The sequence below is a fragment of the Agelaius phoeniceus genome, chromosome 4, assembly GCF_051311805.1.
Source record: "Agelaius phoeniceus isolate bAgePho1 chromosome 4, bAgePho1.hap1, whole genome shotgun sequence".
Taxonomy (NCBI): Eukaryota; Metazoa; Chordata; class Aves; order Passeriformes; family Icteridae; genus Agelaius; species Agelaius phoeniceus.
The window spans coordinates 41,284,719-41,310,767 of record NC_135268.1 but is presented as its reverse complement, the minus strand read 5'-3'; the positions used below and the strand labels follow the sequence as shown (position 1 = coordinate 41,310,767).

General features: G+C 35.0%; 1 protein-coding gene across 23 annotated transcripts in view; it reads right to left on the bottom strand.

Annotated features, from left to right (window-relative positions):
• Window positions 1-26,049, bottom strand: part of TENM3 (teneurin transmembrane protein 3) — a 1,291,791-nt gene that overhangs the window by 439,678 nt on the left and 826,064 nt on the right. For all 23 annotated transcript variants that reach the window (XM_077177351.1, XM_077177368.1, XM_077177366.1 and 20 more), the window contains exon 8: window positions 16,046-16,087. The gene's annotated coding sequence lies outside the window, so the exon portion shown is untranslated. The remainder of the gene's footprint in view (window positions 1-16,045; window positions 16,088-26,049) is intronic.

Genomic DNA, 26,049 nt, shown 5'->3' with positions numbered 1-26,049 from the left:
GTGTTTTTCTGTTGGGTTCAAAGATTAGTGTGGGCCAAGTGCCTTGAAAGCCAATCTGCTGAGCTGCAAAATGGCACATGACAAATTCCGCAAATTTATGTATATAAATTTCCAAAGCCTTTTCAGTATTTTTTGAATTTATTCAAGTTATTGTAAGATATATTCATTACTTATTTGGTCAAGTGAAGATCAGGAATGCCATATGGAACAGAAAAAGAGGAGATTCATAGCCCTAAGTCTTCCTTATAATACTATGTATTCACATCACAGACATGTATCTCAAAAATATCTGTATTTTTCAACCATGGCCCACAGAGCAGTCAAAATGTGTAGGCAAACAGTAATGTGGTAAACCAGCATTTTTTGAGAGTAAATTCTGCCTTCATATGAACTCTGCATACTGGTGAGGTTTTTCCCATTATGACTTTTTCTTTCATTGTGTTTTGGCTCCCTCTTTCTAGTCTTCTTTCTCCAGACTCCAGCACACCTTGATCTGGTTTTCTGCCTAATTTCAACACTTGTGGTCCCCTTAATTAATCTCTAATTTATTTTCCAAGACAACTGCTTTTGAAAAGTGACAGTCTTCTGTCTTTCCTTCCTGGTAACTAGATCTTGCTAATGTCAACTTGAAATTTTCTTAAGCCTCTTGTTCTGGGTTCTCCATGGATTCAGATGAAGATCCCAGCTCTCCCCTGCAACAAATCCTTCCTCTACAGATTTTCTTAGCTTCTTTTGTACTGTGCTATTTATCAAGATATAATGAAGCATCACAAAAATAGGAGCCTCCAGTGCCTAGATTCACACTTGGTTTCTAGGACTCTATTGTTCTAAACCACTGACCTCAATGGGAAAACTTGAATGTTAAGCACTTTTCAAATATCAGCACTACTACAAAAGAGGTTTCAATCTGGACTTAGAGCCTAAACTCAGGTTGCCTTTTTTTTTTTTAAATTTTTCAGAACCCTGCCCTAGTTTTGCCTCATGGTAATTTCCCTTGAAAAAGTACTTTGACATCAGCAATTTCTCAATCACTCTTATACCATTATCCATTCCCCATTAAAAAATATAAATTCCTATTCTCTCACAAAAAATGTTTTTATATTCAATATTTTTATAGTTCCAAGCTTATTTATTTTTATGTGAGCCATTTTTCTTTCACACCAATACAAAAGGATCTGCCTTCTGACATCTATCTTCTCTCATTCTTAGCTTCATCAACAATAAAGTTCGTAATATTCTGTATGAATAAAAGGCAACAAAAAGAAATGGTCTTGTGTTTTATCTTCCTACCTCTTTTAAGCTCATACTTTAAACCCAAACCAGCATTTATCCAAAGATTTTGATATTAAATAGCTGAAATTTCAGAGTAATTATATAAACAAAAGAAACACTATTTTGAAATAAATCTCTAAAATAAATTCATAACATCGAATAATTTTTCATAATATTAGACTTTGGGAATATACAAGTCTTCTAACTGTCTGCCTGCTGTATTACTGTAGTAGAGCAAAACAAAGTCAGTCTTAAAAAGGCTACAGAACATTGTATTTATGTATTGAAGTATTTAGCACAAGGAAGAAGTAACAGAAAAAGGCAATTTACCGGCAAACACAAAAAAAATTGTATTAATGTGATCTGGCTGCATAACTGATAATTTTTATTTGCATTGGAATTTTAATTTTGGCAGGATTATCAGGCTCAGAGCATATATAAAAATAGACATTTTAAAATATATTAGGTCAAATTCTGGATGTGCTAAAATTTGTTAGTGTCCTTTAAGCTTTTTTACTGCCCTTACTTATCTATTTATTTTTATTCAAATTCTCCGTGTTTTGGCAGCAAGCAGAATCTTTAATTGCTGTATATTTTTAAGGGAACTTAAAAAATCACTCTAAAAATTACTTTAAAACAATAAAAATGCATCACATTTAAAAGTGCTGACTGCATTCATAAACTTAAGTTATTCTTTTTCATTTTCCACCATGGTCCTGTCATTTCTATTTTAAGCAGAAATAAATCCCACTATCAATTAATCCTATATTTTAATTCTCACAACATGCACTGCAATTGAAGAGGACTTAGAGCTAGTTTTTTTGGCCATTAGTATGTCATTTGTTTACCTGGATGCTCCATTCTATCTTCAACTCTGAATGTAATTTTCCATAACCTGATCTACTTTCAAAGGATGAAAATTACCTTTCCTGCAAACCAATGAAGCATGTAACATTTGTAAAATGGCATAGTTCTGCAGGTTTTCCATAGCCAATGAGAAAAGGATACTAAGAAGTTATTTGGAAGCTTTCTGTTCCTGGTGACCCTGATGCCTGGAGTCTGTCTAAAGAGACCTTAATAATTGTAGGGATTAAGAGCAATTTCTGAGGACAGAGTCCTGATGCAAAGACACCAGAACTGATTAAGTGTAGAGGACACAGGACTCACTTTACAATGGGAATTATCTAGGAGACTTTTAGAAAACACCCATCCAGTAAAAAACTCTGCATAATGTGTAAGTGAAAATGAGCTTGGATTACATGAAATCTGTGAACACAATGTTTATCAAAGAGCAAAGTGCTATTCCTGCACTACTGAAAAGCTAAATTATTTAATCTTAAGAGGTATCAAGTTTTGCACCAATAACGACTCAGCAGCTTTCCTGGCTTTATGCAAATAGAAATATATAATCAGTTATTAGAAACAGAACAGAAAATGAGAATCCTCATGAGATGAAAGATGTGCTTGAAATACTGCTGCATGCAAATCTGACCCATATTTCACTGTGAAAATATTGTTAATAAAGTATACCTTGAAAGAAGCAGGTATTACTGTATCAAATAAAATGATAAAATATTCCTGAGCTCTGGAACAATGCTATAAAAGAACTGCCCTTCCCTTTACAGCTTCCAGGAGGGTTTGAATGGGTACATTTTTTGGTATGTAAGACAGAATATAAATCTTAAGTCTTTTGAGGCAAATCTTGATGATCTTTCTGTCAGAAAGAAATTACATAATTGTAACACACAGTTAGAAGTAGAGTGAAATATGCTGCTTAACAATCACCCGTCTGCAAATAAGATGGGAAAGGAGAACAAGCTCTTTTATAAGGAAATCAAGCTTCTTTCTAAAATTCAAGGAATTACATCATGTCTGCACAATACCTATGACTTGGGAGGGCAACTATGATCCACCATGTCCGTTTCAAGACAGCTGCATCTTGTCTTTTAAAAAATGATGGACGTCAGTATTAAAACCCTCTAACATATTTATCTATGTATTTGGCTTCTGCTATGCTTCCTCTTACCCTCCTGACATTTCAAGAGTTCTCTGCCAGATCTTACAAATGCTCTCCACTAAAAATAACTGCTGACATTAGCAAGGGGCATGCACTAATCACATTCAGAATCGGATTTTTTACATATACTTATTAGTGCTTTATAATTTTTGTGAACTTTAGCTCTGGTTGTTAAAAAAAATAAAGGTGCAAAGACATTCCATAGCTGCATCAAAACAAACAAGTTAACCTATTACAGTTGAATTATTTTGACACTAATATATTATGTTGGGAGTCCTGGGCTGGTTTGTTTTTTTTTTTTAACTGAAATACTTGCTTTCCTGTCCAGTTTTCAGCAAGTGAAGGCAATTGCAGGTTACCTCATTATGCAAGCAACTCAATCTCTAAAGGAGAAAGTCATGCATGCTACTGAGTAAAACTGACTTCTTTTGAAGGATGGCTTCTCCTCTCTGACAAAGGGAAATAAAGGCTCATACATTAATTTCCTGCATTCATCATCTAAACTTCACCCTAGGGCTTCAGGAGCCCCTCACTTATAGTTGCTACATAAACTCTGAACTATAATGCTATTGCAGGAGCTCTGTCCCTGAGCCTTGTAGCTCTATCCAGTTGTCACACCCAAACTGATTTCAGCTTGATGTGGTTTGGATCTAGCTGTCTTACATATGTATGGAAGAATTTTATTTTTTAATGGCTTTTAAAGAGTACGGCTGCTAATCAGTCACTAGGAGGCTGGGGCCTGTGCCCACTACAAAAAATTCCAGTTGGTTTGCTCCGATACATGGGAATTTTCATGCATTCTCCTAGTGGATACTGGTCCTTCAGCAGTGTGAGGTCCTTGTTACCTGTAGTGACCAGGTTCTATGTTATTTACCTGACACAGGGCAGAAAGAGCATCCAAATCACTGGCAGGCTGGCTGAAGACACTATGCATCTGCTGTGAAATGTTATGGAAGGAGTCCTGCAACTTTCTGCACAGACCACATCTAATATTTGGTATATTAAATTAAAAAACTTCCAACCTGCTATTCAAATCCATCTGTTTTTATCTCAGCCTTCTTTATATCATAATCAATGTTTCAATCACAAATATTTTAAACAAGACTCACAGACATTATATGCAAAAACTTAAACGGTGAAATGAAAAAATCATGAAGACTTTTCTATAAATGTTTGAACAAATCTGCATACCATTTTGCAAAGAAGAGCTTTTTTATTTTTTTCCTGAAAAGACCTTCTAATTCTCCTCTAATCACATGATATGACTAAGAAACCTGATGTTATATAACTGCACTGATCCTAATGTGAACAGGGCAGACAGAGAGTGCCATCCAACAGGAAAATTCCTACTCCAGGTCACATAAGGGGTCTGCACACTGTCAGAGTTTGGTGGTGTATATATGGTCAATAATACAATATATCTTTTTAAAAAGCCTGCTTAAGTAATAAGGGATTGTCTTTTTTAGTCCAGGGGGAGAGGTAGCATAGAGGAACTTCAGGTTACTTAAGACAGAAATATTTAGTCCATAATGCTTGTTCTGCCATGGCTCCACCACTGCTGTGGCATCTGACTCTGTACTATTCTACTGAAACCATACAACCTTCAGTATGTATTAGAAGAGCTGAAAACCAATTTAAAAAAAAAAAAGGTGGGGTTTTTGATATAGATTTTTTTAATCAGGAGACTATAGAATGCATGAAAAAGGAATGCCAGCTTTCATTACATTTTTTCTGACAAACATTTTCTCATTTCCCCATGAAACAAAAAAGAAACCTTATTATTACCTTTGTCTAAAGTTAGAGTTCCTGAATTATAATATCTCATTTGCTGCAGAACACATATCAATTACTAATTCAGATTCTGAAAAGTGAATGAATTATCACATTCTTAAATGGATTTCCCAGGAGATTAATACACTTTAGTTTCCTCTTCCTTAAATTTAGGATACAGACCTTCCTTCCTAGCTGTGCTCCTTCAAGAGAAAAGATATGATTTACTCAATCAAGTAAATAAGATGTCTCAGTGCTGTTATCTGAAAGTGTTAAGAGCTACCATAAAAAAGAATCCTGTCACAAAGAGTTAAACTGGAGTTGAAAATTTTTATGTAGTATGGAACATACGAGACACCATTTTGGTTTTACATCAGATTCTGTCTGTTCTGTACCAACAAAGTTACATATAAACATAGCTGAAATGCAAAGCACTTTCATTTGAGTTCTAACTGGAAGAATCTTCTTGATGGAGCTTATCTCAAAATCATTTGAAGTCCAAAGTGTCTATGCAAAACCATTAATCTCAGAATGTCTAAACACTATCCTGGAGACAGGCTGCAATTTACAGTTCTCGGTGACAGGCAAATCACTGGTAGAGCCCTGTCATTTAACCCCAATGATTTCTTTGGTAGGCATGGAAAGAAAGGTTTTCATATTGCCCTGTCATAGAAGGGCTACAGAGTATGTCAACACTGTATAACTTAACATGAAAATTAAAGCAATATACAGGCTTTACAGTTATGAAAAAAGATCAGCAAGGTGGGCTTTCAGATCAGTGCCATTGATAAAAACTCGCTACATGAAGAGAGCTTTGGCATTTTGGGTGGGGGAAAATATGGAAGTGTTTTTGCAGCAGGTTTTTGCTCTATGTATTTTAAGAGCAAGATGCTCTCTGGTTTTATATAAGCCCACAGTGCAGTTTCAATCTCCAGTTACCTAATGGTGCATGTTTGCTAGCAGTAGAGAACACCAACATAACGGTTTATCTGCTCAATAAACACAGATCTTGTCAAAATTCAAAAAGTCCCAGCTGGCTTAAATTTGGATTATGCCTATTTAAAGAGAACAGTCTCTTCAGATTTACAGGTCAGATGCTTCTCTTTAAAATGTGTTTCACCATCACAAATTGAATTCTGCGTAACCTAGAACCCATCTTAAAGTGTACAGGTATTCCCAACATGTTTTCTATACGGTATTTTCAATTGCCTTCATGCACGTCTATTTAGTAACTGTTCTGTAAAACATAACAAGCCAAAGTGATTATTCGTTTTACTTTTGCACCTGGTACATAACATTTGCATTTGAAAAAATTGGTTCAAGATATATAAATGAGAAATCATACTCCACACCTGCTATCATTGCAACCTTTTTTGTGCAGCATGCCAAGTAATTACGTTCCCATTGCGTAAACCTCTTTGTTTACACCTGTGTTCCTGGAACATTACCTGACAGACACCATTGCTGGGTGATAGAAAAATGAATGCCAAAGAGACACACGTGGTATTCCCAAAAGTAATCTGGTGCTTCGTAACTTGACTTGCTCTGATCTGCCTGCAGAAACACTCCCATCAGTTTTGAGGGATATATGTGAAAGCTACGGAACTGCATTTTCCTTGCAGGTCAGAACCAGCAGTAACTTACCAACCAAGGAAATCTGGGGGAAAAACAGGCATTCCTGTGTGCATAGGAAACTGGGCAGTGTGGCCTCTAGAGTGGCTATAGGTAGAGCCAACCCAATTGAATGTGTCCTAAAAACCATGCATTTCTCACACGAGTAGAAACTGGTGTAAGGATGAAGGGACAAATCCAGGTATTGGAGGGAGGAAGAAGAGGAGAGACCTTTAGTTCTACTTCTCAAAGATTGTGATTTTCAAATATATGTTTTGATTTATCTTCTTTATTACTCACAGACATTCATAATAACAAACCTGGTCATCAATTCATCAGCACCTGAATTTGGTCTATCAACACTGATAAATTCTACTGGACTACAAAATTCACTACCTTCTACTCAAGTCTGGCCAGATACTTGTAAAAGTTATATAATTTCAAGACTTCCTTAGATTTAAACAAAAGAAATGTTGCCCACTTGCTCAGAAATAACAGTATGGTTTGATTCAATCTATATAACTCCATATTTCTCTTCTCTGCCAGGGGGATGCATTTGCTAATAGAGCTCCTATTTGGAAACCCTCCGAAATGTAACTCTTCTCCAGTTATGAGAGAAAAAAAAAAACAGACAAAGGCCTTCATCCAAAACCCATGAAAGCAACAATGGCACCAGAGGGGGGACAGGAGCCAATGTGTTTAGATTCAGTATCCAGGTTTAGTAGGCAAATTATTTGAAAGAGGAATAGATGAGGAATAACAAGTATTTTGCAGTAGCAGTGATAAGCACATAAAAAAACCCCTCTGACCATTAATTCATTAGCATCTGCTCATTCAAAGTTAGTTATCTTTGATTAATGATAATAGTATATTTTTTAATATTTTTGATGTTTGTTAAGCTATCACTACTAACTTAGGTGATCACAAAGATAGTTAACTAATTAAAAAAATCAGCAGCATTGTACAGCAGGTGAGGTGTTATTACCCTTAAACTAGAAAAATATTATCATTTTTACATTAGTAAACAATCAGTTTTCATAGCAACTGCCTGGCACTGTGCCTTGCTCAGTGAGCTTTGTACAATGTACCTGATTCACGTAAAACCATGTTGTCACACCCTGTCAAAAATCAATATTTTCTTCAAAGATTGAGAGCTGAAGATTGTGTGTACAAGTGCGATGATGGCACTTGTAAGTGATATGGCTTACAGAAGGCACCTATTAGCATTTCTGCATACCAGTGTAATCCAGCCTCCTCATATTTGATTATCGTCATTGCAAAAGATTGCAGTTCTGAGCCTTCCCTATGAAAAAGCACTTCGTATTGCTGAATTCTGACAGAAGGTTTACTAACCTGGACAAAAGCCCATTAGGGCCAGAGTCTTTAAATAATTTGAATTTTCATTTTGTAGACTGTAACTCCTGAGTTCTATCATCCCATTTTTCGCAGCTTCAGGTTTTCTGTGTGCATGAAATTCCCCACTGTAACCTTAAATTATTCTGTCCTTCTGGTGTTCAGTGATGGTCTCTGAGGCTTGAGCTTTATTCTCCTCCAGGGTTCATTCTTCTTCTAAATACTCATCATCCATTGCATTCTATAAAGAGAGTTCCCAGCAGTAGTTTTTAAAATAAAAGATAAAATGTTCAGTATCTGAACATTTAAGGCTCTAGTGTCAGTACCTGGAATGCCTCCTGTTGACAATGATGGTTATCACTGGGGGCAACTGAGATCTGTTCATTCTGAACTGTCTTCAGAAATCAGCCCTATCTGATTGTTCTTTCAGATCAAAAGAAATAGGAAGACAAAGTAAGCTGTGCATATTCTTTCACTCTGCACTTTGTTGTTAAAAAAGGAGGAATCCCACTAGGACCCATAAACCACTTTTAGATATCACTAATCTTTGCTATGGATCTCTATTTTTCCATTTATTGCCAGCTGACTTACTGGATTTTGATATTTTAATGACATACTGCACTGTTAGGAATTATTGTGAAAAACATATAACAAAATCTAGATAGACAAAAGAGCATTTATTGCTTGAAGGGAAGTGACATGTAATTCTCAGCATTTACAGCTGAGATTAGACCATTTTTCCCACATGACAGATATGTATTCAGTAACAGAAATACTTGCCAAAATCACACCTGGAGCTTCCATACTCAGGCATGGTCACCCTATTTTTAGATATTTGTGGAAGGTAGCTTGTATTGCCTCTCACAGCAGCTTCAGCCTCAATCACTAAATTCATAACTACTTTCATCAACTGCAGAGTGAGCAGACCAGGGGAATACAATCCCTCACTTAATTTTTTTTTTCTTTTAAAAACAGCATAGTTAACATTGTTGCTGACAACTGGGGTCTGAAATACTATGTATCAAAGTTCCACTTAAAAAACTCAAAGTGTAATTTAACTGCTCTGTCACATTGAGCTTCACATGTGCTGGAGTTGCAATTTTTGGGGACTTCCCCAAAACTCAGTAGGACCCTGTTAAAGATCCCTAATTTTATGCAAAACAACATTACCCATGTGACTGGTTCATAACAAATTAATAAATTAGCATATATTGTACACTGTTTTGTAGTGTCTGATACAGCTATTATCAAGTGCATTACAATTTTAACATGGGATTTTGTACATCTGGATTTTGGTACTTAATTTATATACTGCTGAAAAATTGTTGGGTAGTCTCAATACAACCAATCATTTCCCTAATTTCTAGTGAATTTCACCTGGTTCATTGACTTGTGTCATTCAAATGATCTTTCCTTATTTGTTTTTCTCTATTAAAGGGAAAATCAGATCAATCACCACCTTACTGACATCCATAAAACTTCTGTTCACCTTTCTGCTTGTCTGACTATAATGTTAAAATGAATGTTGTGAACAACATAATTTGTGCAGTAGCCTCAAGCACACTGAGCCGGTGTAGAGCCTCTTCTCAATATCTTAACTGATATCTGACCTGAGACCTGTTTGCCATCAACTCAGAAGTGTAGCATGTATGAAAATGTCCTTCCCTATCACTGTTAAATGAAGAATATGGCCCAAACTTCTTCAGAGTTAATCTGGAGGTGAAATTTCCCTTTCAGAAAACGCTACCCCTTCCTATAGAGATTATTAAACTACATTGAAAAATCAAAAATTCAAATGTTGTCTTCTATTTTACACAAAACATACAGAAATCACAATTTATTAAGACAGAATCAGAATTCTGGGGGAAAACATAAAGTCTTTTGTTCTTTCAAGAAAAATACTCACTTCATTCTTTCAACAAAATTGAATTCTACTAGCTTCTGGTTCAGCTTAAAGTACCATTCCAGGTTTTCTTGATTTCTATGCTTCCTGACTTAGCTCCCTTGGGCTATTCAAGTTAGATGGTTTCAATAGACTAAATACAAAAAAATCACAGTACAGAATCTATCACAAATTAGCCTTAAAAGTTGCTCAAAGAGCCATAACAAACCACAAGAAAGATTTTAGTCTCTTGAAGGAAAATAACGAAATGCTTTTTTGAAACAATAGTTCATTGGCTTGAAAAGAATTGCTCTTTTTTATCTAGTACACTATACAAAACACCCATGCCCTAATTAGTTCAACTGCATTCATAATATATGACAACCCCTAAGTTCTCTTCAACTGTAAACATTTTTCCTGAAAAAAAATTGCAGAATTTTATACATAGAAAGTAAAACATTACTATTCTACTATCCAGTTAGTATAATTTTTTTACAGAAGGGCAATGACAGTATTTTCTTTTTCTAGATTTTTGCACCTGGGATATTTATTCTCTGATCCTGGACTGAATGACATCTCTATTAAAGCCAACAAGCCATTGAATTAAAATCAAGTTTTGCCAAACAGTAAAAGGTCCTAAAAGGCAGTACTGAAAATCCTGGATTGTGCTGATGCAGCAGTTCCCTAGGCACAGTGCTTTTCCCCACTGCTCTGTACTCTGGAAGGGAACCTTCAGAGTTCCCTGTGCCTGTTATCTCTGCTAATTCATCAAAGGAGAATCCTACCAATAAAGACAGAAATGGTTCCTCAAGAAAAAAGCAAGTTTTCATGTTTTAAGAAGAAAAAAAAAAAGAGAATTACAGTATCATTTAGGCTGAAAAAGACCTTTAAGACCATCAAGTCCAGCTGTTAACCCAGCTCTGCCAAGCCCTACACTAACCCATGTCCTTAAGCACCACATCTGCAGTGGATATAGTTCCCAGAATATTTCATAGTGAGTCACTTGATGGCCTGTACGCATTGGGGAATCCCTGTCCTGGTGAAACAGCACTATCTCTGCAGCTACTGTCTCTTGCTTGTGGCTATGCCAGCAGGTTGTGCTGAGTAAGGGCTAGTATTCACTTTCTGCTCCAATCCCAATAGGTTCAGGATCTTGATTTTATGGCAAAATGCATTTTAGCAGCTGGTTTCCATCTGAGTTTTACAAAGGAGGCATCTCTTTTCTTTATTCTGCTGTTAAACAGGTTAAGCTAGAAATGCTCAGGAACTGTTTAATAATCTGAAAAAATTAGGCTTGTTACTGATCAAACATCTCTGGCCACTTCTGATTAAAAATATGATATTGATTGTGATGATAACAGATTAAAATTTAATAGCTTTAATATCTTCTCTGGCTTGAGAGATTGAATGAATAAATTAATACATCTCAAGGAAAGGTTTTCAACAGGAGCTGTACACTGGAGGTACACCAAATTCCCCATGACTAAGAATGTTAGAAAAATTTCCCTTGACATGGTGAAATCTGACCAGGAGAGAAGAATCCTGGCCCCAATCCACATTTCCTAAAGTATTTACACAAAGCACTAGGCTAAATCATGATCCTTCCCCTACAGCTCAGAATCTGAGGATATAGAAGTTTTTCCACTTTCAAGGAAATACTTTTATAAAGATAGAAACTAGCACCATCACTAATCCCATCTTGGATTTTGAATGGCAAAAATGAGAAGTAGTGTGCTCAGAAAGACAATTATGTCCAGGAATTCAGGCCTGTGAGACTCCCAGGCTGAACTTGATTTGCATCTCAGGCCTTTAGAGGGGGACCTCAGCTTTGATGGCAGAGATTTCAAACTCTTCTTCAACCATTTCCTAAGCATGGATAAGATTTTATTTTATTTGACAAATAATTTCTCACTCATTTGACAAATAATTTCTCACAAATAATTTGCAACTACTATGCCAAACAGTTCAGTTTTGTGCAAAGATGATATAAATGTGTAAAAATATAACAACATCCATCCAGTGACATGGGGACTGACTGATTGCTGTGAGAAGATGACAGTTAAAGAGACTGAAAATGATACCTGTTTGTTTGATTTTTCTTTGAGGACAACTTGAGAAAAATTATTTCCCCGGCCATGCCTCTCTACAGCTGATAAATATAGGTAGTCTGGCAAAAACTTGATAGCAATGTTCAGGAATCATACCTACATTTAAACAGTAATCACAGAGATAGTTAACTGTAGAAAAAAACCAAAGCAAACCACAAAACAAAATAATAAACTAGTACCACCAGGGAGATGGGCCTACTATCAGCTGGGAATTCACCTCTGGTTCTCTTATCAACAATGCAAGGATTAGTGATGCTGTAATATTTAGTGCACAGACAGAGTGATGTTACAACAGGAGAGAGTAAGTCACTGTAATCCTTATCTACTAAAGGAAAAATTCCATGGATGTCCAAAAATTTATACAACCCAGTGGAAACCATAAGCTCTTTGTATTGGGGTGAGAACGTTTCAATCTTAACAGACACTCAACACTCATGCACATTGTCATGAAAGGAAAATAAAGAAAGAAAGGCTGTGCCAATAATAACTTCTGCCATAAAACTTTATCATTAGAACATCTATTAAATATCGAAATCTCTACTAAAAATGCAACCTTTAACACAAGATACAACACCATTTGACTGTCCTGAATACAATTAATACAAAATGCTAGCATTTTAGCCAAAGAGAAGTTGAAGATAAATGATCACAAAAGAAGTAATGATAAAAACTGTGAACAAAGACTTTAGTTGAAAGTAACGTTTTGTACAGAGTTATTGATTTTAGGTTACTATTTACTGTACTAAAGGCTCATAAGAATGGTCTGGAAGAACAGGGATTTAAACATATTAAAAATTGCAGGACTTTTTTTTAATCCCTATAGTTGAGGTTTCTGCTGAGGAGTTACACTATTGGGAACTGCTGATAACATCAGAAACACAGACTTACTGGGAACTAATGCTACAGGGCCTACTTGGCCAATGAAACAGAGCTGGATGTTATTATGGGGAGTACCAAAGAAGCCCAAGAAGAACCAGGTGCATCATCACAAGACAGCTGCTGCATCAGCAGCACGAGTACTCAGGGGTTGGTCACATCATTCAGGACACACAATGTTTCAATAGCGTACCAGCCTTGGAAATCATTTGAAGCCATTACCTATTCCTGGCTTCAGGTGTACTGATGAAGAGGAAGAAATTAGTTCAATTGTATTCAAACAAACAACAACAACAAAAAAGAAGGAACTAAATCACAGCATAACTGTATGTGTCTGATGCTAGCTCTGTGTAAGAGAAGTACAATCCATCTTCCATATAAGTATTTGTGAGATCTTGTATGTGAGCATTCATTCAGTAGGGTATGCCAGTCAGATGGAAGATACAATGGGCTGGTACTTCCTTGAGGATCATAAAAAATATTAAAATTATCTTCTGGGAATAAAAATGAGTTTACTTAATGTTAAGGTGCATGCCTATATTGCTGTCCTCATATGGTAAAGATTATTCCCTTTACTGAGCAGGATACAGTAAGTTACAGGTCAATTAGAGAAAGCTGCAGTAGGGCATATTTAAATTTTTAAAATCAAACTGGATTCCTTTAACCTTTAATGGCCAAATGGACAATGGAAGAGAACCTCTTATATTGGTCCATTTTACAAAAACATGTTAGTTTTGGCTTTCAGGTCTAGTCCAGGGATACATTTGTGCTTCTACATAAAGGAATTCCAAACACAGCAGGTACAGATATTATGAAAATAGTCTTTTAGTTTCTCTCTCATAGGAACATTACATAAACTAAAATAGCCAACACAAATTTGTGTTAAGTACAACACAAATTGTACTTAACACAGATTTGTTTAGGAATACTCTCCTTATTCCAGAGTAAAGGAGAAGCACCTTCAAATACCTGAAAAGAATTAGAAGTTCTAATTCTCCCAAGTTTCACATATTTTATTAGAGTACAATTTATACATCCCTTCCAAAGTGATGATTAAACAGATTAAATTAAATGCTAAAAAAAACAAACAATTAAAGCAATGTATTTCAGTAGTGTAGATCATATGTCTACAGTAACAAATAGACAACCAACAAATACTCTTAAGCATTCAGCTGAACCAGAATTATATATACAACCTAAAACAAAAGGTACATACCTGCATTTCTCTGCATATGCTTTTCATTCTGAAATGAGCATGATCTAATCTAATAATACGTGGTCACAAACCCCATTCGATTCAAACCAAAACAAATTTAAGAACATATCTGTAAGTAGATTTAAAAATATTTGTATAAATGGTACTCTGGGCCTTTTTAGTGCTTATTTCTCTTATGGCCATAATAAGCACAAAGTAAGATTAACTTTACTGATTTTGCTAGGAAAATCACATTTAGAACCTACAAAGCTTTGTTAGTAAAAGCTGTTTTACCTACCAGTGCAAGTCCTAAACTACATTCTGACAATAAAACAGTAAGGATGACTAATACAGCATTGAGGAAGTACATGGAAACATGAAAATTCTCCATCACTTCCAGACCTTGATTTCAATATTAATTAGTTAATATGTAAAAAAACCAACCAAACAAACAGAAAAAAAAAAAAACCAGAAAAAAAGAGCCAGTCGGTTGTTTAATATGCAAAATTAGAACTGCAAATATCTTTTCTTGGCAATACCTCTTATCTCACAGTTTTATGAGTGAGATACCACACCCCTCCTTACCTATGCCATCTTTTTGTCAGATACAAGAAAAAACTGTATTACTCAGCAATTACAGAACACACTTAAATTAAATATGACAACATAACTAGGAAATGAGAAAGGGATAAAAGCTGGTAGAAAAAAGTCTGATAATGAAGCCTTTAGTTCTGATGACTAAGTGATACAATATCTAAAGCCTTTTACAGGGTATTGAGATTTTTATTCTTTTACATAGAATGAGAGAAAGTGAGAAGAGGAGGGGGCCAGAGGAAGAAGAATCTGTGGTCTGTAAATGATCAGCACAAAAAATAAATTATGGTCAAGTAACTGAGCTTTTCTGATGTGTAAATTGAATCATTCCCACATGCTGATATTTTATAATTAAAAGACCCTTTTCACTGTGGGAAATTTTACTGAATTTTGTATTAAAAGAAGAAACAAACCATCAATCAGGAGGAGGTAGAAGAACTCAAAGAGCTCAACCTATTAAACTTGAAGAGCGTAGTTGAATTCTGAATGACTTGCTCTAGGAAACTGTAGCTCTTTTAAGGCAGCTACTGTAAAAACATTAATGAGCAGAACAAGTTTCTGATCGCTGTTCTAAAATCTTTTGTAGTCATATAGAAGAACACACACTCCATTTGGCGTCACAAGATGCAGAATATGGTTGGAAATGAACCCTTTTTGTGAGGTTCACAAGGTATAAATTACTTGACTTTGGTTACCATTGAGAAAAATCACTGAGCTAAAACCAAAGGAAGAAAACCCAAACTCTGTGTACTTGCTCAATACAGTGCAGTTGCTAAGTACATGCTGATCAGACAGATTAAGGTTTGCTCACAGCCAGATTGCTGCCAAATTCAAAAATTTTTGAGTGGACACCATTTCAGAGTTCTGGGACCTTATGTGCTTTCAGCTGAGTTGAGATCATGGCTAAAAATTATATTTTCAAATTACTAACCTAAAGAGAAGTATCATCAAAAAGCAACATAATATGGCACACACAGGCAACAGTAGCTTCTTGTGGAAACTTGAGAATGCTCACAAGAGATTCAATAAAGAATTTTGAGAACTTTATAATTTATTCAATTATGTTCTACTCTTGTTGAGTCTGGTAACAAGACAGAGTTTATCATTCTGGATATTCCTTCGTGAACAAGGCAATTATATCTCCTAAAGTTTGTGCTCTGTCAATTTCTCCCTGCTACTAGTTTTGGTGTACACTGTTATTGCAGCAACAATAAATTAGAAACAGCAGCATAAACTATTGATAATAGACAAGCCAGCAGAAAAGTGCATGCACTTCCATCAGTTAGACAATGGTGTGCCATTTTAAAAACACAAATGCAATACATAAGTCCCACCAGAGCTTGAGGCTAGAGGGTGTTTGATCTTACCTTCAGCTTTCCATGGGATTGGATCTCTAACGAGCCAAGAATCTGCAATGAGAACAGATTATGAAGATCTTGGTCAAATATTTTTATTTTGTAATTGGTTAATGATCATTACAGAGTATCCAGTAGATTAAAAAAATCAAGATATGATAGATGATATTTTTTTATTCTTCATTATTATTTTCCTCTTTGCATTGTGATCTATGGTATGGTCATACACTGTGTGTCTTTCCTAAAGTCTAAATGAGATGCAGATTATCTGTAATAAAATATTTATTATAGCTACTGCTGGACTGACATGTTACTACACTTGTAAAATGCAATTTTATTTCTCTGAACCATATGGAAGTGTTGATTGCATGTTGAATACTAAATGTAAAAATGGCATTTTGGAGATCCATGTTCATTATACCTCATTTACTTTCACATATGATTCCTTCAGGTCACACCATGAAAATGTTCTTTACTTTCTGCCACTGTGGAAAACAGATCATGTATTCTGAAACTTAAGAGAAAGGTCTACCTAACTTTAGCACAGCTGACATGAATTTTCAACTGCAATTTTTTTGATGTATGAAACAGTAAATGGACTATAAATCCCACTGCTATAGCTTTGCATAGCCAACGTATTTAACAGTAATAAACATAAAACATATGGAAAAGATAATGATTATTTTTTAAAGAAAAACAAACATAATGGCACTTAGAATATATACAAAGAGCTATTTTCAGACAGTATTTTTCATAAGCATTGCAAGTTTACAGTGTTCTGGAGTAAACTATAAAATGATTTTTGATTTTAATAATCAGGAAGTTGGAAGTATTTCACATATAAAGATGGAGCTTTTGTAAATTAAATGAAGACCTGGAATAAAGCTCTTGCCACTAACAAAAGAATCTGAAAATCTTGTTTCAGTCTTATCTTTTTCACATTCCAATAAAGTTCACATTATAACATCTGCCAAAAAGGGAAGGAGAAAAAGGTACAGTATATCTTGAAATGAACAGTCACAATTTTTTGTTTCTAGAACTCCTCTTCAAACAAGAATCAAAACAGACTACACAATTTTTCTCTGAGCCTTTAATGAAGCTGTGATTACGCAAGTGATAATAAGTTATGATGATGGTTCAAATGTAAAAAAAATGCACGCTTCTTATATTTGTGTAAATACTTTTCCCCCATGACAAAATGTTTTAATTTCATTGTGCTGTCAGCATTTCAAAAATCTGGTATGAAAGTGTATTTCACCTATAATTTTTTTATTTCAAGCATAATAGGTCAAGTGTAAAAGCTGAGTTTTTTCTGGGATTTATTTCTGTTTAAAGGTATGAGTTTAACTGACTGACCCAGGAATTAGAAGGAGTGGTATCAATACAATCCAAATAATGGTAGTGTACTTGTTTTGTCTGGAAGAGTTTTCTCTTCCAGAAATAATTTTCTTCATAGTAGCTAGCAGTGAGCCAGCTGGCAGTAGACAAGGATTTGGAAGATGACAGCTGACCAAAGGGATATTCCACACCATATGATCTTGTGCTCAGCCAAAAAAGCTGGGGAAGGAGAAGGAGGAAAGCATGATCAGAGTTATGGTACTCTCTTCCCAGATAACTGTTATGCATGATGCAGCCTGGATTTCTTGCAAATGGCTAAACATCTATTTGCTGATGAGAAGTAATGCATGAATCCCTTACTTGGCTTTGTTTGTGCTCAGAATTCCTGCTTTACCTATTAAACTGTCTCCATCTCATGAGATGTCTCAATTTAAACCTTCTGATTCCACTTCCTGTCTCACCTGGGGACACTGAGTAGCTGCATGGAACTTGGCTGCCTACCTGGGTTAATCCAGAACAAGCAGGAAAGCAATTCTAAATATTGTCTCCAAACTTCTGACAGGCGAGATTAAGAGGATAAGCATACTATTTTTAACTTCTGGAAAACAGGATAAATACTACATTGGATTGTAAGACTGATTTGCTCTATAGCCTGAAAAGTGGGTGGGTATTGGATCTGTGCATCCAAGTTCTATCTGAACCATGAAAAGCATTTCCTATGGTATTTGTAAATACAAAACTGGGTAATAAAAGTCAGTGAAAACTCTCCCACATGTTATTGAGGCACAACATATATCTCCCTAAGTTTAAATCCTGGACTGTAAATATATTTTTTTCAAATATATGTGCAGATATACATACAAATGAATACACAGCTTGACTGTACAGACAATATAAATGTAAAAGAAGATAAATACTAAAAATATAATTGTAGCAATGTAAGGGCAAGGTATTGAAAATCTAAAGGCTCTATACTAAAAATGCTCTAATTCATGGTGAACAGTTACCACATCATTGAGTCACACTACGTGAGAAACTCTGAGTTTGGTATAAACTCAACTACACAACTACAAAACTACACTACTACACAAATACAAAAAAACTTCACAACTGTGTCTAAGCATCTGTATCATCAGAGTACTTGCACCATAGACCTTAACAAAGCCTGCACTTGAACCCCAGACAAAAAGAGCTTGAAGGCAAACCTGAAATAATCCTTGTGTTTTCTATTTATGTTATCACTTGCAGGAAGAAGTTCTAAGCTATGGCTTTACAACTGTCAATAAAAGTACTTTAATTTAAGAAAATGTAGAAAACTTTCTCTGCTCTCTTGAATATTTCCTTTTTCTAGATTTAGATGATCTTGTGTTCAAAATTCTTCCCTTCATGATTCCATTTCTTAGGTGCTTAACTGTCCTGATTCACTTAATGAGCATTTCTGAATATATTCTTAGCATTGCACACTTGAAAGTCAAGCTTGGTGACACTCACTGCCAACATGTTTAACTCCCTTTGATGCTCTGATCTTCATTTACTGGAGTGTGATCAAAGAGTGCTGCCTTCAGAAACACAGGAAGAAAAACTGAAAATAGCAGCCAAAATGCAACAAATAGCATCACAGGCTCATCCCTGATCAGCTCTAAGGTGCTCAGATGTGGAATTCATCAGTTCACCTGATTCAGTCCAAATAAGCAGTGTGGTGGTTTTAAAAGGAAATGCACTCTTTGGCAGTTTACCTATAGGAGCTCAGTTCATGCAATCTGAGCTCTCACAACACACCTGAGAAAAGTCTCCCAGCACTGTGGAAGGTACTGATGTGTAAGAAAACGGGGTTGTTTTTATCAAAATCTGTAAATGGCCAATCTTCAACAAGAAAATTTAAATTGCATCCAATTGTTCCTAACTAGGTTCTGGAAGAAGACAACAGAAAATAATATACAATGACTTTGGTTCAGGGAACAGGGCATCAATATGGTTGCCTCCCCTCAGATGCCTTTCCAGAAGGCAGTAGGTCTCAGTACATATAGAACACATGGAGCTAGGTAATGGCATTGGCTTCTAGCAGACAACCAGAAAGGGATTCTTGCTTACCACTCATCAGTGGAATATTTATTACACATTCTCAGATGGAACCTTTCATCCCAGGGAAAAACGGAAAATAGAAGAGATGGAAAACATCAATTCTATCTAATGTAAAAAAAAAAATTACTCAAAAAAGCTTATAAAACTTTACTGCTGCCTGTCAGATAAAACACTGAAATGATCCAGCACATCCTATCTGTTTGACTATCAACTTTAAAGATCTACCATCTTGGAACTTGAGTGATTATATTGCTATGCTAACATCTAAGAGAAAGATATATTGTTTTGAACTGGGGAAGAATACCTAGCACATCAGAAAAATAGTTTCAGGACACTGAACTGCAATTTCATTCTGTTTTGCTCTGTTATATGATGAGATGGTGACAACAGGTAGTGAGTTTTCCCATATACACATGCTTTCTCTGCTTTTGTTGAAAAGACTTAAAAACCCAAAGCAACATCTCAAGTTTTTGTAAATTGAGGAGTTAGATTAGTTAGATAACAACATCAACTCTACATAATGCTATCTAACTCATCTATAACACAGAAACTAAGCAGGTAAGAACCTTCTCACAAAATGGGGTCCTCCACATAGAACAAGTTATACAGAACAGAATAGGTAGGGCTAGACACTAAGCACCAAACCAAAGAAGCACCCTGGCTACTTCTGTGACTAGTCCTCTTTTCTAAGTTGTATTTAAGCCATGTTCCTAGATGCACCTGGGAAAAGTCCTGAGCCAAAGATAATGCAGAGCATTTTTAGTTCCTAATTTATTGAGTTGAATCACTGGCAAATAGATTCAAAGTTCTTAGTAACAAACTAATATAAACAGCCAAAATTTGCAGTTCTGTGGAGAATAAATAATACCAGGTTCTCAGAACCAGCCTCATGCAGTATGAATGGATGGCCCTTACAACCTGTTGTGGTAAGCAATGATCTGTTGCCATAATCCCAGCAGTGCCAGGAACCAGGGACCACAGTGGTAAAAGAAGATCTGATGTAAAGGACTAGCTCTGATGTAGAGGACTGTCTAAAACTGAAAGGCTGAGTGATAACCTGAGATCTAGGAAAATCCACCCAGGTAAAATTCATGTAGAAATTACAAAAAAATACACCCAAAACTAAAAAATATAGTTCTGTGCAAGGTGCTCTAGGATGACTCTGCTTAAACAGGGACCAGATGGCTCACTGCAGCTTCTTCCAACCATACCTAGTCTGGGACTCTGTGATATCCATCTATCCATCCTTCCATCCATGGATATATAGGACTTTAATCATACATATAGTTTATAGAACAAACATAAATGGAAAAATATGTATAAAATACTACAGTTATGTATAACTAGATATTTGTGTCTATATTTATATAAATCTAGTTTTATACGTCTTCAATTATATATAACAACACACAGGATTGTTCTGTACAAAATTCTTACACTGACATTTGTGTTAAAAACATCAAACACTCTGTAGCCACATATTTTTTTATAACCTTGTCACAGTAAAACCCAATAACAGAACAGTATATTAGTAATTATGATTTACCACCCTCTACACAAAACCACATTTTTTATTTAATTGCAACAGAAGTGTATCTATATGATCTCTATGGAACTTCAACATGCTGTTAATTAATTTGATTATTAACAGTGATGTGCATTCACTAGAGCTCATGACACTAAATTTGAACAGTTTTGAAAGAGAGCCTTGGAATATGCAACATTTTAACCTCAACATGTAATTACTTAGAAACTATGTACTTCACTCCTGAATGACTGCTGGGTTTTTTTCTTAAAGTTTGTTTAGTGCTTTTTCAATGTCTATGATACCCTTTTCCACAGAACAGATTCTTAACATATTATTTTCATGTTCACAGTGCTACTGGTAAAACCTGCTGAGATGCTATGAAGACGCCAGCTACCTGTCATACATGCTTTAAATAATTGGTATCACAGGAAAAGTAACACAAGAAGAAGCATCATTAAAGAACAGGTCTCTCTGTGATATAATGAAAAACATATGTTAAAAATATGTGTAATAATTAGAGCACTGTCCATCCGTCTTCATATCAAACCTGGCACAGCTGAAACGATTTCTAAGTATGAAGTTCATGCTACAATACTGGCCCCTTTGAACGTAAGACCTCTTTCTTCAATTATATGTTCACCCATACCATGCAAATTTTTCACATTATCCCACACAAAGCCCATTATCCAAACCAAACAGGAAAACAGACTACATTTTTGATATTAAATATCTATAGGATTTTTAAAAACAGAAAATAAAGAGTAAAGCATGAAAAAAAAGAGGATACATGCAAAAGAATTTAGGAGCACAAAGGATATTTGCTTAAATTACTGTGAACAGGACTACAATAATTTATACACTTTTATTAGCTTTTCAACAAAGCTCTGAATAAGTATAAACCAAATTGTCCCTCAGTTTTTCTACATGAATTTATTTCTTAAACAGAAGAATGTTTTTTGTGTTTACATAGAGTACAAATACTTTTGCTGCTGATGCCAATTCTGGCAAGGTTGTGCATGCAAAAGTCAATATATATTCTTGAAAAGCAAAAAAAGGACTGCAATGAGAAGGCAATGCTGAGGAATATAAAGACTGCATCTTTACATTTACTATACTTAAAGTTTCATAATTATAATTATTAAATGCAAAAATATATTTTCTGCCTTTCCCTTGATTGTGTTTCTATAGATCATAATGAATATTCACATGAAGCTGAGAACAGCCAATGTGCATAGAATGAAGGATATGATGAGCATATATGACCATAGATTACCACTGAATGTTTAACAGAATAAATTTTGGCAGTTTTGAGAGAATATATTTGAAAGCCAGTTGTCAGAGAATTTTAGTACTTTAAAATGTCTAAAATCACAAATAATTGTCAATGAAATGTGGCCTGGCTTTTTAAGGAACTCCATTCATCACTGATTAATGAAATTATTTTTTCAATAAATTTTGAGATGAAATTCTGGCCCAGCAAAAGTAGTGCTATTAAGAAGAGACAACAAGAAGCAGAAAATTTTGTTTTGGAATACCGGGACCCATGCTGTCAGACCCCAGTGCTGATCCCAGCCCAAGTATTCAACATGAAGTGTTTTCTGTCCCCTCAATCCAGCTTCCAGCATTACTCAAAGCGGTACATTGATTTCACCAGTTCCTGTATTTAAACCAGACATATTAACACACCGTAATTAATTCAGACTCAAGTGCTATTTCAAAATGTCAAACTCTCTTCTTTGATTTCAGATTCACAAGTGGCATTATTTTTCTATTATGCTTTATCTGTGTATTATATGTGTGATAGCTACTTAATTATTTCTACTGAACTTATAAATTGTAATGAACAACAAATTTCTTTCAAATAATTTAATTGGGATTGTATCATGTATTTCTACCAACTTTGCAAGTTGTGCAGAAATATAATCACTGTCTGGTAGGTGATCAGGTTAGTACTAGGTAAGTTGTAATTAGAACAGAAAATTCAGTAAGAACTGCTGTCATATATTTTAGAAGTAACTTAAAAAGCTCAAATAAATAAAAATGAATAGAATACAGTAGAATGAAATTTATCCTTTTCAAAGATTTCTTGCAATGGATGTCACAAAAGTAATATCCAAGGCTAAGTTAGTTTTGAAATACACAAAGTCAAAGGAGACCTTTTTCACTAAACCTAAAGATAACCACCCTAGGCTAAACCTGCGTGTGGTTTTGGATGCAATGTCCTTTGCATCTCTTTTTATTTTTAAAGTCATTTTAGGAAGGTGTAAATCAGTGAGGATGAGCAAAGAGGGCTAAGCCTTTAAAGGTTTTGACGGTCTGCTCTTCAACACCTATAACTGGATTTACTGAAAGAAACCAAGTGAGATATTTAAAAAGCTTATGCTGAACCACAAACATATGCCTCGAGCATACATTTTTAAAATCAAACTTTCTAATAGTACTTTGCAAGGATATAAATATTGTCTCCAGATTATTTTGGAAGTTTTGAATAAAATATGTAAAAGAGGGTAGGCCTTTAAATCCACTAAGTGCTTTGGAGGAAACTAATGCTCTAGGCAAATACGGTTACTGATAGAAAATGGTGGAATATAACTGCTTTTGTCAACTTTGGACGCTTAGTGACTAAATATCAAAAAAAAAGTCAATATTACACCAACTATGCACTTAACTATGATGTTTCTGTGTTCACATGGAGAACACAAAAAAACAATTAATTGTGTGAGAGATATAATCCTTTCAGAATTCAGCCAATTCACTGATTTATTAATGCTATTGATGTACTAAAATATGAACACTGAACTAAATATGCAATATGAAGACCTGCCACGTCAAAATGTAGCTCACAGTTTCCAGGTTAAAAATTTGATTTTCCTGTTTATCCTTCTTTTCTTTATCCTTGAGACCAACTCTACTACTATAAATTGGAATTCTGTGAAGAGATCCGTGCCAGTTATATTTCTATAAGTCTGCAGAAAAGTGCTTGATATTGCCTTTTACTTTCATACTTAAATATTTATACACAGAAACCCCTTTTCTAAGATCTGAGACAAGATGGACACAAAATATAATTGCAATTAGAGATATGCTGAGCTTCCAGAAAAAATATGTCTGGAGACTAAGTCATGAAGAATACCTGCTGATTCCTAGGTAGTGTAGGTACTTAACTCACCTGCATGCTGTGCATCTAGTTACTGTTTGTATTTCACAGGAGAGATCTATTACCCATATCAATAGTGGGCAACCAATTATAACCAGAACATATTACTTCAACTATCATAATATATTAGATTGCAAGTGGCAGATCATGAAGATGATCTACAATAATTAGAGCAAACTGACAGCATGTTATGCACACGTGTGATTAATCAGAAAACAACATTAAGTGCAAAAAATCAACATTCACTGCCACATTAGGCAGGCTGGAGTCTTCACCTTCCTCCTGCAGTTTGCGGTGACAGGAACAACGAAGACCAACTTTCATTGTTTACACAAAAGTACTAATGCTTCTGCTTATGAATTATGATTTTTACTGCCAGAATTCCTATTCTCCTAATGGCATATACCTTGTGTACATCTCTAGGGCAAATCACATTATTATAAGTAAAATACCAATAGAAAAGAATGCAAAAAATATAGTGTTTGTTTCAGTGCAAAATTTCATCTATTCTGAAAAAATTCTCACAGACTATATCTAACTTGTGCCTTTTTATTGGTCTGAAATGGTTTAAAAAATTCATGTTTCCTATAAAACAAAGCAAAGTCTGATTAATCTTTTTCAATACAGATTTAATTAATACAGGCAAGAATGAGCATGTTCAGCTGGAATGTGGGAAAACAACTAAGTTTCAAAGGATTTTTAGATGAGATTTCTTGTTATGTGTACATTCAGCATTAGAAACCCAATACAGGTGTCTGTGCACTGAGGTATATAGAAAAAAGGTATATAGAAAATACATTGGCAACAAAGAAATTACAGTCAGTGAGGCAATCTCTACTAAATTAAACTCTTTCATCATCACTGAACTAATGGTGGTGAATACAGTCAAGTGCTGTCAGAAGACCTCATATACCATATATTTATAGTATGTATTATAATGTATTTTATATATATTTTATCTTCCTACAGATAATATAGAGATTTCTGTAACTAAAGATACATAATTAAGTATTCTGATCTCTGTATTTTAGTCTTACCAAAAACATGGGTAAGAAGGGTATTTGAAGAAATAGGGCTTGATTTCTGCATGATTCTTTCATGCGCATTTGGGGTATCTTAAAAGACAAAAGAATTATTATGCCATGGCATAACTGGCATGGCATTTGATTTCATTTCTTTCATTATTACATATCTTTCATTATTAATTTGATTCTCCATTGATATTAATGAATTTTTTTCTGCTCATCTGAACTAACTGCTTAGACATAACTATATAATAGTATGTAGGACTAACAGAGATGTCCTGAAAATGTCACAACTCCACCAAATTTTAAACCCAAACAAAACCCCGAGAAAACCAATACTGCCTCATATCACTGGCAGTCTGAAAATTTGCATTTAGGAAACAGATGACACTAGAAAGTAGAATTAATAAAAATTGAAGGATCAAAATGAAGACAATTCAGTTTTAGCACTCCTTGGTGTTTATTTGGTAGAAGTTTTCATTCAGCTATATAGTATTATAGAAAAATTTTATCTAACTGTCCAGGGCCCAAGTATATTCCATATAGTCATAGAATTGTTTGGGTTGGAAGGGATCTCAAAGAATCTAATTCCAACCCCCTGTCATGGGCAGGGACGTCACTCACAAGATCAGGCTGCTCAGGACACCATCCAACCTGGCCTTGAACACATCCTTCCTTACCATGATGATTTTTAAAGATATTCTATTTTCCTCTCATAAAGAACAAGAAATTAAAGCTTACTTATTTCAGTTGCATAGTGTGGCGGTATCAGGGTGGCAATTCCACATCACTGCAATTTACCATTTCTCACCTCCACATTATTGATTAAGGGTACTTTAAAAGGTCCATCGTTACTGTACTGTGACGTCCTTTATTAAAAGGGGTA